Below are 14,196 nucleotides of genomic sequence, written 5' to 3' on the forward strand. Positions count from 1 at the left end.
GGCAACATCACAAGGAGGAAACTGCAGAATAGATATGCTGGCCCCACTCTCTTCCTTCCCCCATCATCTGCTGGGGCTGACTGTTGGCCAATCCCTCTGTCCTCTGGAAGTCAGAGGACAAGGAAATTCTAGTGCAGTTGTCTACAGGCCAGTCTTCAGGGAAGAAGGCAGGGTGAGAAGAGTGAGAAATAGGACTGGAGGAGCAAGAGAAGATATCCAGTACAGAGGCCAACCTTCCTGAAAGAAGCCTCAGCTAGTAAAGGAAAAAAAGAGTCCAACGCATAAATAAATGCAGTTGATCCTCCTTATTTGCAGAGTCTATACTTACAAACTGCCTACTCACCAAGATTTATTTGTAACCCCAAATCAATTCTTGCAGCCTTTCCACACATGTCATTCATGACATGCCCATGCTCAGAACCATGAAAAATTTGAGTCACTCTACAAGCACATTCCCAGCTGAGGCTGAACAAGGCAAGGCCTCTGCCTTCTCACTTCAGCTCATACCATAAACTAGTGTCTTTTTTGAGGTCTGTTTGGTGTCACAGTTTTTGCACTTGTGTACACTTTATTGGTCATTTTGCTGTTTAAAATGACCCTTAAGCATGGAACTGAGGTACTACCTTACATAAGTGAAAAAACACTGTGATGTCTGTTACAAGGTAAACATGGGTTAGGTGAATTTCACTCAGCATGACTTATGATGCTGCTGACTGTGGATTCAATGTAAATACATCCACAATACATACTAAACAAGGCGTTTTTGAACAGAAATATGCATAAAACAAGATTATGTGTAAATCAGGTGACTTTATAAAACATAAACACAAAATAATGAAAATCAACTGTGACCCCAAAAGGCTGCTGGAGGTCATATGATGGAACAGAGATCACAGTACAGTGAGTACTGAGAAAGAGTGAAAACACACAAAGGATCAGGGAGGGCTTCACAGAGGAAGTGATATGTGAGCTGTGTCCTAAAGGGTAAATGGGAGTTCCTAAGAGAAGAAGGACCTAGAAGAACATGTCAGACCAGAGAAACTAACATGCATAAAAACACATCTTATTCCACCTTCTTTCCCAGCATTATTTCTATGTTAGCACTGGGAACCTCGGGGCCCAAAGCCAGCAGATGCTGGAGAATCAGTTAAAGGAACTTAGTGGCTTCTGGTTCCTCACCATCCAGATTCACATCTACTCATTCCCCTCTCCACCCATCTAGAGCTACCAAGGAGTTCCTGGTCCCTTTTCATTTTCTCAGGTTCGTTTTGAGTACAAATGTCTATAAGCTGAGACAAGCTACACATTTATTTGCTTTTCTGGTGTGTATATCTCAAAGCACTTTCCCATCTATGATGATGTTTGATCTCTCCAGCAGCGTTGAGATGAAAGAGTGGGTGAAGAGGGGGTCTCACTTGACAGAAAAGGGAAGTGACACACAGCATGCGTGATGTTGTAGAGCTACTCAACACAAGCGAGATTAGAACTCAGATCTTATTCCAAATCCTGCAGTCTTCCTAGAGATCATGTCAGAATTTGAACCATGGTGATAATAAAAACAACAAAAGCTCCCATTTTTGAGCACATATGATGGCTCTGCTGAGTGTGACACTGATTGTTTCATTTAACCTTCCAAGAACCTAAGGGAGAGAAACAATCATGATCATCTCAATTTTATAGATGCGGAGTACGGGGCTCCCTGGTGGTGCAGACAGTAGAGTCCCTGCCGGCAATGTGGGAGACCTGGGTTCCATCCCTGGCTTGGGAAGATGCCCTGGAGGAAGCATGGCAACCCTCTCCATTCTTGCCTGAAGAATCCCCATGGGCAGAGGAGCCCGGCGGGCTTCAGCCCATGGGGTCGCAAAGAGTCAGACACAACCAAGCGACTAAGCACAGCACATGGGGCTCAGTAAACCAGGAAAACCATTCATGGTTTCCATAATTAGCAAGAGGCAGAATGCAGGCCTGAAGCCAGACCTGTCTGTCCCCAAATTCCATGCTCCCAACCATTTGGTGGGGCTGATTATAGGGCCACGATGCCAGCCCCTAAGAATACAGCAGCACCAGACTCACTGTACCTCAGCTACACTGTTGCATTCCAAATCTGGAATACGCTCGAGGTCTCCTTATCAGTTCTTATCCAAAATTATTGTAAATAGTATTTGTTTAAATAATGATGAAAGTTTCTTTGCTGTCAAGTTATACATAAAATGCATGACCTTCAGGGGAGACCAGTTCTCTAGAAGTTGTGAGATGTGAGCAGTGAGAAAAAGAGAGCAAAGAAGAGAGGGGATGCCCCCAATATTTCACCTGTAAAATAACAGGATTCTGAAGGTTTTGTGAGGATAAAATTTGCCCATCCATACACAGTACTTGGCATAGAGACTGATTCTAAATAAACATCCAATAACTGTTTAAAAACTCTGCTTTAACAAATTATTTCAGATTCAAGAAAGGAAATAGGCAACCCAGTTTCCTATGAAAAGCCCTGGTTCTGAGTCCAGCTGACCTTGGGCAACCCTTCCCCTCTCTGGGCCCCTGTTCTTTCAAGTGTAAAATGAGGCAATTTTAACCAAGTGGTCAGGCTTTATCTAATGGACAATGTAAATTGAGCAACTGACCATCAAGTTTCTCTTTTCCTGCTAACTACATGAATCAATCTATAGCAAGCTCATTGCACATGGAGATTTTTTTTTTGTATTTATTCACATTTTTTCTCCATCTCAGATCCTTTTTCCTTTGTTAAAAACATTATTACTGATTTAGAAACATTTTAATACCATATGTCACTAAAACTTGTATTAAATATGTTTTTCGAATAAGATGACACAGTAATGAATACATGGATTCTGTTTGGGAGGAGGGAAATAAGACTATATATAATTTGGTTAAAAGTTAAAAGCATGAGCTTTGGTCTCACTATCTTGAGCAAGTTATCTAGCCTGCCTTAGTTACCTCAATTATAATATGGGACTAATGGTTACAGTTTCCTCATAGGATAATTTTAAATATTAAATGAGATAATGCACTTGATAAATGTTAGTCATTATTAACATTTATGTTTCCTTTCTTTTGTTGTTGTTGTTGCTGGAATGTGTCTTTTTTATTTAAACTTTTTGTTTTATACTGGAGTATAGCCGATCAGCAATGTTGTGATAGTTTCAGGCGCACAAAAGAGCGACTCAGCCACATATATATGCGTATTCATTCTCTCCCAAACTCCCCTCCCACCCAGGCTGCCACATGACATTGGGCACAGTTTCCTGCGCTATACAGTAGGTCTGTGTTGGTTTAGCCACTGTAAATATCACAATGTGTACATGTCTATCCCAAACTCCCTAACTATCCTTTTGTGCCATTCTGTCCCCACCGGTAACCACAAGTTCATTCTCTAGGTCTATGGGTCTGTCCTATTTTCATAACTAATTCTTACGCCCACTCCAGATGCTCCACTATTGGTTTCCATGAAGCAAGGTCTGCCAATGGATTTTAAACGGAGACCTAGGTGTCCTAATTGACTTAGGGCTTTTCTAAAAACAAGGCAATGTTGCCACACACAGAACCACAATACGTGGCCCACAGCTTTGCAAGCAGCGAAGCAATTCTCACCTCATAACTGTGGTCCTCTCACTGTTGATGGTGCAGCCTGGGTTGAATAGGAAGTATATCTATCTGAAGACAATAGACAGAGAGCTACAAGTTTTAAGCAACATGTAAGCTAAGATTTTACTTTCAATTATTTATTCAATCCACTGCTATTATTATTTCTATTATTTTACATAATAGAACACCTGTTATGTACCGGGCCCTGAACATGCAATAGAGAGTAAGATACCATCTCTGCTCTCTTAGATTTTATATTCAAATGGTGGTATACAGGTAAGTATATCAATAATTACAACACAGCATAATAAGTAGTAAGGTAGAGGAAGCCCAAGGAGTATGAATGCTGACCCTAACCCAATTCAAACAGGGAGGGGTCATGGAGGAAGTGACAGCTGAGCAGATATCAGAAGGATGACTGGAAGTTAGCCAGCATTGTGGGGGAAAGTGTAGAAAGCGCAGCAAATAGAGAGATCATGCCAAGCGAAAAAGCCCAGCCTGCGCAAAGCCTAAATGCAAGAGAGACTACATCAAGTTTGGAAAGTGTAAAGATTCCTCTTAGCTGAAGCACAGCAAGCTTTTTCACAGCAGAAGAGACTGGAGAGGTATGGAGACGGATCATGCAGACACTTGTGGGCCCTGGGAAGGAGTTCTGGCTCCATCCTGAGAGCAGTGAGAGCTAGTGTACTTTAAGCCTGGCCTGGGCATGTCCTTTGTTTTAACTTACGCAGAATCCCACATGCAGCGGGACCTTGGAGTACATCTAACCTACTTCATTGAACAGATGAGGAAATAGGCAAAATTACTTATCTCAGGTAAATTAGTTGCAAAATCAGGACCAAAAGGCAAGCTTCTGTATTTCCAAAGCAGCAGTTTCAATAAGACCATGTTGCTTCCCCTTATAAGCAAACAGAATTCAGGGCTCCGGGAATTATTTTTGCCCAAGATCTAACCAAATATAGACATAATCATCTTTTTTTTTTGTTTGTTTTTAAGCAACATGTTCCTGCAAGGTGAAAAGACAGGGAAGGGACCATAGGGAGAAATAAGTTTTCCAGAAATTTACAGCATCTAAAATAATATGCCATTTAGAATGAAAATCCAGTCTCTCACTGTTACATAGTTGTCATCACTGACACCCAAAATCCCAAGGATCACAGTAGAAAATTAAAAATTTTAAAAAAAGAAAAGAAGGAAACTTCACTTCTGGTTTTCAAAGCCATCCTCCACAAACACCCCCACAGCTTTCTCACATGGCACCAGTGAGAATGTATATATATTAATATATATGACATACATATATATATATGTCATCCTTTCTGAAATAGCGATCTAAATTAGAATGAGTGATGTAACATCAAACCACAAAGGATTATGAATGTGTGTGCTAGGGAAATGATGTGAGATCAGTGAGGGCAAAGACGTTCACAAGTTCTTTGCTGAGTGTTGAGTAATGGGGCTCCTCTATAAATAGCCCTGATAGGAATAGCTGAGTGATTAACTACAAATTTGTGAGCCCTTCAGAAATGTTTCAGAAAGGTTCCCCTGTAGCAAAACTTTACCCCTTAACTTTAAAATGTCTCAAGTGTTTCAAATTATTTACCTTGTAAAGTAGGAAAAGCAATGCATCTCCCCACACTGAGATGCCTGAGGGTGGCATCTCAGGCACAGAGTGGTGAAGCAACTTGTTCAGGGATCCCAAGGATGGAATTCGGTGCTGCCTGACTTCCCCTGGCTTGAGGGCCCACCAGGCAGCTTAAAGAGACCTGTTCCTGCGGAGAGCGCTAAATGAGGTAAGTCGTGAAGAGAAAGGTGCCTGTCCTCTCAATTCTTTCCCAGGTGTTGCCAGAAAATACTTCCTGTTACCATGTACCCGCCTTTTTGTCCATTGGGCAATTAATTCTTCCTGAATGAATTAAAGAGCCTCTTGAGGAAAGTGAAAGAGGAGAGTGAAAAAGTTGGCTTAAAACTCAACATTCAGAAAACTAAGATCATGGCATCTGGTCCCATCACTTCATGGCAAATAGATGGGGAAACAATGGGAACAGTGACAGACTTTATCTTGGGGGGCTCCAAATCACTGCAAATTGGTGATTGCAGCTGTGTAATTAAAAGACGCTTGCTCCTCGGAAGAAAAGCTATGACCAACCTGCTGCTGCCGCTGCTGCTGCTAAGTCGCTTCAGTTATGTCCGACTCTGTGCGACCCCAGAGACGGCAGCCCATCAGGGTCCACGCCCCTGGGATTCTCCAGGCAAGAACACTGCAGTGGGTTGCCATTTCCTTCTCCAATGCATGAAAGTGAAATGTGAAAGTGAAGTCGCTCAGTTGTGTCCGACTCTTAGCGACCCCATGGACGGCAGCCCACCAGGCTCCTCCATCCATGGGATTTGCCAGGCAAGAGTACTGGAGTGGGGTGCCATTGCCTTCTCCAACCTAGACAGCATATTACAAAGCAGAGACATTACTTTGTCACCAAAGGTCTGTCTAGTCAAAGCTATGGTTTTTCCAGTAGTCATGTATGGATGTGAGTTGGGCCATAAAGAAAGCTGAGTGCCAAATAATTGATGCTTTTAAACTGTGGTGTTGGAGAAGACTCTTGAGAGTTCCTTGGACTGCAAGGAGATCCAACCAGTCCATCCTAAAGGAAATCAGTCCTGAATATTCATTGGAAGGATTGATGCTGAAGCTGAAACTCCAATACTTTGGCCACCTAATGTGAAGAACTGACTCATTGAAGGTGAGAGGAAAAGGGGACGACAGTGGATGAAATGGTTGGATGGCATCACTGACTTGAAGGACATGAGTTTGCATAAGCTCCAGGAGCTCATGGACAGGGAAACCTCACGTGTTGCAGTCCATGGGGCCACAAAGAGTCGGACATGATTAAGGAACTGAACTGAACTGAATGAAGTTGAGGGAGGTCCCTGCTTAAGAGACGGTAGCTTCGGGGCTTTGCCCCCAAGGAAGTGAAAGGGAGGGTGAGAATGTATTTCTGAACAAGAGGAGCAGTATTGGGGATAAGATTCTGTTGGTGGAAGGCCCTTCTCCCCAACTCTCAGATTTATTTTCTGCCCCTTCACCCTGTTCTTTTTCTTCACAGAATGCCTCTCAGTTGAAACTGGACATTTGCCAGGTAAATTCATCTGGTCTCTCCGATGATAAGCTCCAAAAGGACAGGGAGCCTGTCTTTTGTACCCCAGTGCCTACTCTGCTCCTGGCACGGTACTTGGAGAGAAACAGGTGCTCGATAAATATTAGGCAGATAAATGAGCACTTGGAAATAATGCGAGGTCTATGAGATACCAAAGGAGCCCAAAGCTTCAGTCCTCCCACAGCGGCAGGTGTGGCTCCCAGGCCTGGGAGCTCTTGGGGAACAAGTCCACCCTAAGCGGCGCTGCTGGCTCTCCTTGCGGGTGCAGTCCGAGGTGCAGGCCAGGATGCGCGGGCCGCCCTAACGGGCGCACCGGGAGCCCCGGGCCGCAGCCATTTTCGGCTCTTTGTGTGACAGCCGCGGCGGCGAAGGGGCGGGATCTCGGGGACAGAGGCGGGGCCGCGGCGGGTGGAGGGGCGGGGCCGAGGGCGGGGCCCAGCGCGGCGGCCGCCAAGCGGAGCCGGGCAGAGCATCCTGCGCCCCGGCGCGGGGCCCCGCGGTAGCCCAGCCGCTCGCCTAGACCTGCCGCAGACACAGGTAAGACCCAGGCTCGCAGGCCTCGGAGCCGGCGTGGGGATCGGGATGCTGCTGGGCATGACGACGCGGCCGTAAGGATGCGCGAGGGGTCTGCACTCCTTCTCCGAGCCCCGCGAGGGTGCTTGGCTCGGCGGCTGGACTAGCGCGGCCTGGGAACCCTGAAACCCTCCGAAGGCTGGGCCTCAGGTCTGGAACAGTCCCCTACCCCCTCCTGCCCACCCTGGGCCCCGCGCTGCGTACCCCCTACGGGGAGGCGCCAATGCACAGCGGAGCTGGGGTGCGGCGGTGGTGGCAGCAGCAGCAGGTGCGCGGCCTGGGCCGGAGCCACCGGCCCGGGAGGACGCGGCGCTCATCCCAAGCACCGGTGACACCTGCAGCGGCCGCGAACCTGGCGGCGGCGGTGGTCTCCCCGCACCCAGGTACTGCAGAGCGCCGGCCACCGCCTCGGCGGCCGCGGCCACCATCACCTCCTCCAGGGCCAGCGAGGGCCGCCTGGGCCCGCCTGGCAGCCTCCCTGGGCTCACAGCGCCCTGCAGTGAACGTGAGATGGGTGGGGCGAGGGACGAAGAGGCGATGTTTAGGGGTGTGGGCTTTAATGAGAGAGGAGACACGCCTGACCCGGTTTGAAGCCTTCCGGCCTAGCATCGCTCTCCCTCCCGGCTGTCTGGGGACGGGAGAGGAGGTGGGGGAAGCGGGGAAGTGGGCTGACTCCTGGGGTAAAGGTTGGGTTTTCCTGAGCTCTTAAGACTCGGGAAGATGCCTACCTGTCTGTAGTGGCATCTGCTTCTCAGGACAGCCCTCCCCCTCCAAGGGTACACGGTATGAAAAGGAAGAGAAGGGCGTGCTCTTCGTGTGCAGTGGGGGTGGGGGTGGGAAGCATGGTCCGACAGGAGTATGGTTCTCTGTATGGAGAACCTGGCAGAGCAGGACCCTAGGACTGCCCAGGTGCCCTCCCCAGCCCAGCGAATTTGACTTTGACCTCTGCTTGCCTGGTTTCCGCAGCACATCAGAAAGACTGGCCAAGGGTTGATAGGCCCTTACAGACAGACCAAGAAGAGGCCAAGGATCTTTTCCTGCCCGCTCGCTTGTGCCTTCACGGCTTAACCGGGAGCCTGGGGAGCCTGGGGCAGTCCTAAGGGCTTGTGGAGAAAATCAGGAGAGTGCTGGTTCCCACACTCCCCCTTTCCACCTTCTGCCTGTGTCCCCAGCGCAGAGGGTGTCTTACCTTACTCCTGGGCACAGGCCCTGTTGCAAGCCGTGCTGGCAGCGGTGGAGATCACAAATGCTGGAGAGTGAAACATCTCAGTTTATCTTGCTGGCAAGATGGTAAAGGACCTAAAAGTTGTTTCCTTCACCATCAGACCCCTAAGACTGCCCACCTCCAGTTCCAGATACTGCCCTGAAGATCCACCATCCCCACTGGCTAATTGCCTGTGTCAAAAATTGTTTTCAAGAAAGGAGCCAGTGAACACATTAATCCTCAAGAGCTAAATACACAAGAATCTCCCATTAGACACAGAGCAGGTGCTTCAGAAGTCATTTGACCAGAAAGGAAACAGAGACTTGGAGGTATTTTAATGGAAAATAAAGCTTTAAGTAAATAATATTTGATATCTCTAGTGGTGGAATTTCAGGCAGTAGGCTGGAGGTGGGGTGGGGGACTGGGTAGCAGTTTGGGGGAACAGCTTGCTGAAATTACAACAGCTAGCAGCTGTCAGCTCTGTTTGCTTGCTGCAAGGGCAACTTTGGCCCTGAGGACAAAAATACCATAAGAGTTGTGTGTGTGTGTATTTGTGTATAACTGGTCAGGGATACTGTCAGTGGAGGGTATTATTGAGCCCAGTGACCACTTGGAGGAGGTGAGACTTTCCCATAGAGAGTTACTTGTTGGCATTGGCTGCCATCTGCCAGGGCAGCTCCAAGGCCACAAGGAGAGTGTGTTACTGCTCACAAAGCCAGTTCCTCTGGCTAGTTCTGCAGAATGAGCCTCTGGCTGGGGGCATTAGAGCTCTGCTCACTAAGCTGCTTTATTATATTTTCTGGCCAGTTCTGACTGGTTCCGTAAGCACCCAAGCCTACTTTGTTCAGTCCCTGCTGGAAATGGAAAGGGAAAAAGTCATTTTACACATTAGGCCAGGAGGAAGGTGTAAAATCCACCAGGATCAGAGAGTTTTACTCCAATCAAATCAGAGGCTGGCCCACAGAAGACAGTAGACAAGAAAATTTAAAAAGTGGAAAAAGGTCTTGAGGGGATAGTGCATGTCCCCTCTGATATATTACGCCCTCTTGGGCATTCAGTAGGCCTCGGCAGCTGTCATTGACCAGAAAGCTGAATTAGATGATGAATAAGCAACAAGCTAATTAACATTGGGAACAGCATTCCTGGAAAACAGTACTGAGCTCCTCCAGCCTCCACGTTTGAGGATCAGCCTACCCTCTCAAAGAGGTTTCTTTTGGCTGTTGTTGGCCCCAGGGTTCCACCAAGGGCTGCACAAAATGGCCTTTTATAGCCTCCATGTGGCTACCATAACAATGAGTCTATTTCTTTACTGGCAAGTATTAATTATTCACTTGTAGTTGACGAAACCAGACATCAGTCATCTCATTGGAGCTTTTGTAAAAGGCCTTTGGTCTTATTGTTCTAAGGAGCAAAGCTGAGTCTGGGGTCTAGAGGATGGACCCTGCATTAGTAGTAGAGGTGGGGCAAGAGGGTGGAGGATGCTGCCGCCCCCGGAAGTGACACAGTGTGCCAGCTGTGGTGGGCAAAGAGCTGGTACTTCATTGGATGCTCTCATTAGACAAGGGCTGCATGAAAATGCTATGTAAACTATCTAACACGTAGTAAATACTATTTTATGTGTGCGTCTATTGTTGTATTAATGACATAATCATTAAGAATGTGACTCATGCTACATTATATAGTGTGTCAATTTAAGATGACAAATTTTTTTATTGTTGTCATGGTTGATTCTGCTAAAGAATTCCATGGCCTTAGAGGGCCTCCCACCAGGAAAGTTCCATCCTGGTCACTCAGCTGACACTTCATTGCTGGTAGCCATGTCCAAGAACAGCCCTTCTGTGAGTTGGCCAGTTAAGTCTTCACTGCGGGGAGGATGAGGAGCGACAGGAGTTCCTTGACGTGCTAAGAGGAGTCCCAGTTTGGGAGAAGGAAGTGTCATCCACACAGAGTTCTTATCAACCCTTGTACCTCCAGAACCTTCCTGGATTTTGCTTTTCCCAGGGGAGTTGGTCTCTGTGACCATGAAACCCAGTCCCAGGTTGAGCTGCAAAAGGTAGCCAAAGGAAAGCCTGATAAGCAGGGGTGTCAGTAAGGGCTTCAGCTGGGACATGCTCCTGAGTAGGGCGCTGAAGGTAGATGTAGCTGGAGTAGGCAGAGAGAAGAGGGAAGGAATTTACTGAGAAGACACCCGGAGGTAGTTCTCACATTTCAACACATAGATCAGGAAGGACCTCTTCCTCTGTGTACATTCAGCATTTTGCAACCCCACCAAAACTGTTAAGGGCATGCAGGCAGAGAGAGAGCAGTATACCGTGGTCTTCAGACACAGGATTATCCCTGCCTTGCTGTTTGCCTTTCAATCAGCCACTACCTCTCTGACTTTGAAAACTGGTGAACTGAAAGCAGCCTGCCCAGCTCGTTACCTACCTGTTGCCACAGGAGCCCACGGATGAGATAATGTCTGTAAACCCCAGTCTGAGAAGAAGAAAAGGCCCTTGAAACAGGAGAGAAGGAGGTTCCTGAGTGTGTGGCCCCTTTAGATGGCTGCCCTCCATTCCTAAAGGGACAATTTATTAATTATATATTGTGTATCAATTGAAGAAGACGAATCTGTGGTCTCTCTGTACCCCTGGGCCAACGGAAGGGGAAACTGAAAGGCACTTTGTGATTCACGGATTCTATCAAGGCCCCTGGAAGGCCTTGTCTGTACAAAGACACTTCAGAATGTGGTCAGTGGGTGCGGGATGCCTCCCAGGATACAAAGAGGTTGGGTACCGGCTACCGCGCCCTGGCCACTATGCTGAGGACTGTGTGCGATGTGCCTCAGAGGACCACCAATCAGGTCATACTTCTTGCACCCTGGCAGCAGAGGTGAAAACAATGTGGGTGCCAATTCTTGAAAGAAAGTGTTTTGTAAAGGCAGCTTGGGTTCAGGCAGAATTTCTTGCAGGGATCGTTCTGGCTAAGTGGCATTTTGATAGACTTGCGGCAACTCAGAAACAGTATAAGGAAAGGAGAAAGTAAACATGACCTGGAGAGCTGCCCAAGAAAGACTCAATGATGACTTCATCAATAGGTCTTTTGATTTCATGTTTGCGTCATCCTTAGGCCATTGTAGAGCAGTGGTTATCGGGCATTTATCTCTATGGAATAGGGAGATATTTAGTGTGTCCATGGTGTGTGGTCTCTGCCTTCTAAATAATGCAGGAGATGAGGTCCTCTGCAGCAAGTAAAGGTGGTGGACTGGTAAGGAGAGTGCGGGAGGTGTCTGGAGGTTTGGAACAGCTGCCTTTGTGGGTGGAATAAGAAATCAGATGGGAATGAATGAGAGCATTGTCTAACTTTACCAAAGGCCCAGTTGAGATCAAAGAGACTCTTCAGGGCTGACCCTCATAGCAGACACTCAGTAGCTCAGTGTTAAGTGAAGGGATACCTGAGAATGATATTCTGTTTGTGTTTTTCAGTTGTGATGCTTTAAGACCAATTCATGCAAGGTATGAATGATGAGATAAGAATCCAAAACTCAGGGTCAGCCATCAACCTCCAAGTATGCTATACGTTCATAGGGGAAAGAGAAATGAAGTTCTGCTTTTTATTTTTTTGAGGTGGAAACAATGACAGAAGAAACTTCTAAATATATCCCCTTACATTCTTATTACAATAAGACTGACTTAGATATGGTGCCTTAGGGGACCATGATGTTTAAAATTTTGTGGGTTTCTTTTTTTTTTTTTAAAGAAGACTTGATTGTTGACCATTGGTTCTTGCATTCAGCAAATTGTTCATGAAGTGTTAGTTAAGCAAGTAATACCTAGGATGTGCCCAGCTCTGTGCTAGTTGCTATGGGTCAGCCCCCGCAAAAGATGACAGTTAATCCTTGTCTTGTCATTTTTGGTGATTCAAAGAATTAGTAAAATATAAAGCAGTTTATAATGCAATAGGAAATTATGGACTCCAGACTGTGAGTGCTATGGGAATCCAAGAAGTGAAGCTTGTGGTGGTTCAGTTGATCAGACCTTCATGGAGGAGCCTTTCTTGAATTGGGTCTTGACACTGATCAAGGGTAGGATATGAGGAGAGAAGACAGTTCACTAGGGAGTGGAGAGAGCTTGACAAAGGCACGAGGCAAGAATGTCCACGGGCCGGTTTATGGCACCCTACATACTCAGGCCACAAGAGGATAGGCCGTGTTGGGAAGCATGGTCTTGAAGGAGTCCCTTTGGATGGAGTGTCCTATTTATAGTCACGGTCGTTTGCTTTTGAGTTGGAATGACCCTGAGAGACGTTCAAGTTCAGTGATTCCTATCTAATTGTTTTGGGGTTTGCTTTCATTTTTTCCTCAGTGCATTTGATGAACAGCGTCAACATACAGTACGTCACACCCAGCAGCCCATCCCCCTCCCAGCTCTAGCACGATTTTCTTCCACTCAAGAAAAAAGATGAACATTTAAGCAATGATTCCATGGGAGGACTTTGACCCCTCCCTTACATATCATAAAAAGCACCTTGTTTGCCAGCCTCATTTCTTAAACTGTTATTAGGACAAGTTGCCACAATAACCTTCACAACAGAGGTTTTGCCATCGTGCCATTTTACAGGCAGGGAAATTGCCCTTTCAGAGTGAGGCAAAGGTTCAGGGGTCAATGTCAGTCTTCAGGCTGGGCTGCATTCAAGCTGCAGCTTCACATCCACGAAACTGAGGTTTCTGTGCTCCAAGCTGGTGACTGAACAAAAGTCTCACTCTTTGTTTCCGCAGCAGATGTGGTGGCTTCCCTTTCTGAGTTTTAGCAGGTGCCTCTGAGAGGCAGCTCCCCTCTCCTCAGATACAAGTCACACTGGTGCCCCACCCCCACCCCCACCATGGTGTCCTGTCCCAGCAGGAGCAAATCAGCAAGCTGTTTTTGGTGGCAAGACCGCCCCTCCCAAGAGGGTGAGATCTGCCTGGGTGGGTTGTCAACAAAAAGGCCTTCTCACCCCTGGCAACACAGGAAGAAACTGAGTGAAACGGCAAATACAGTGACAAGCCCTGTAGCCGCACCGGCATGTTTTCCTTTGCTATAAACAGAGAAGGGGGTAGGCCTTCTCCAGAGACCCAAGTCGAGGCTGACCTGGACTTCTCTGCTCTGAGCTCAGGTGCCCTGTGTGAGAGAAGCTGCAGGGGATGGGGCTTCTGAGCCCCGAAGTCCACAGGGAGAGACTTGCTTAGCAGAGGCTGCCTGAGACAGCGCTGTGGACTGGACCAGCTGTCTGACTGCCAGCAAGGAAGCCTTGGGTTGTTGTCTTTTAAATAAATTTTTAAATTTTGATCAAAGCCATACATAGACATGCTTGAAAGAATCAAATAGTATTGAAAGACTCACAGTGAAAAACAAGCATCCTGTGCCCACCTCCCCTAGAGGCTGCTGCCTTTAACTCACCGTTTCTTCCAGTACTTGCCTCCAGATCTCTAGATGATATGCTTGTGCTGCCGTTTCTTGATTTATCTGTGCTATGCACCGTCTCTTCACTTCCTGCTGTGATGGATGAAGAGTTCACTTTCTGACACCATCCTCTTCCCTCTCCTGCCCACATCTTACAATATAGTAACAGCTCTGTATTAACCTAAATTATGTTTAAAGCATCTGCATTATGAAGGCTAGTAAATAATGACCCCTGGAGAGCCAA

The 14,196-nt window shown here is 47.0% G+C and overlaps 1 protein-coding gene across 2 annotated transcripts in view; it reads left to right on the forward strand.

Moving 5' to 3' along the window:
* Positions 1–7,127: 7,127 nt before the first annotated feature.
* CYFIP2 (cytoplasmic FMR1 interacting protein 2) overlaps positions 7,128–14,196 on the forward strand; it is a 135,738-nt gene continuing 128,669 nt past the window's right edge. Inside the window, exon 1 of one of the 2 annotated variants that reach the window (XM_069592494.1) lies at positions 7,128–7,292. The gene's annotated coding sequence lies outside the window, so the exon portion shown is untranslated. Of the gene's footprint in view, positions 7,479–14,196 lie in introns of both variants that reach the window. The other variant, XM_069592495.1, reaches the window with a different exon arrangement.

Source organism: Ovis canadensis, chromosome 5 (genome assembly GCF_042477335.2).
Source record: "Ovis canadensis isolate MfBH-ARS-UI-01 breed Bighorn chromosome 5, ARS-UI_OviCan_v2, whole genome shotgun sequence".
Taxonomy (NCBI): domain Eukaryota; kingdom Metazoa; phylum Chordata; class Mammalia; order Artiodactyla; family Bovidae; genus Ovis; species Ovis canadensis.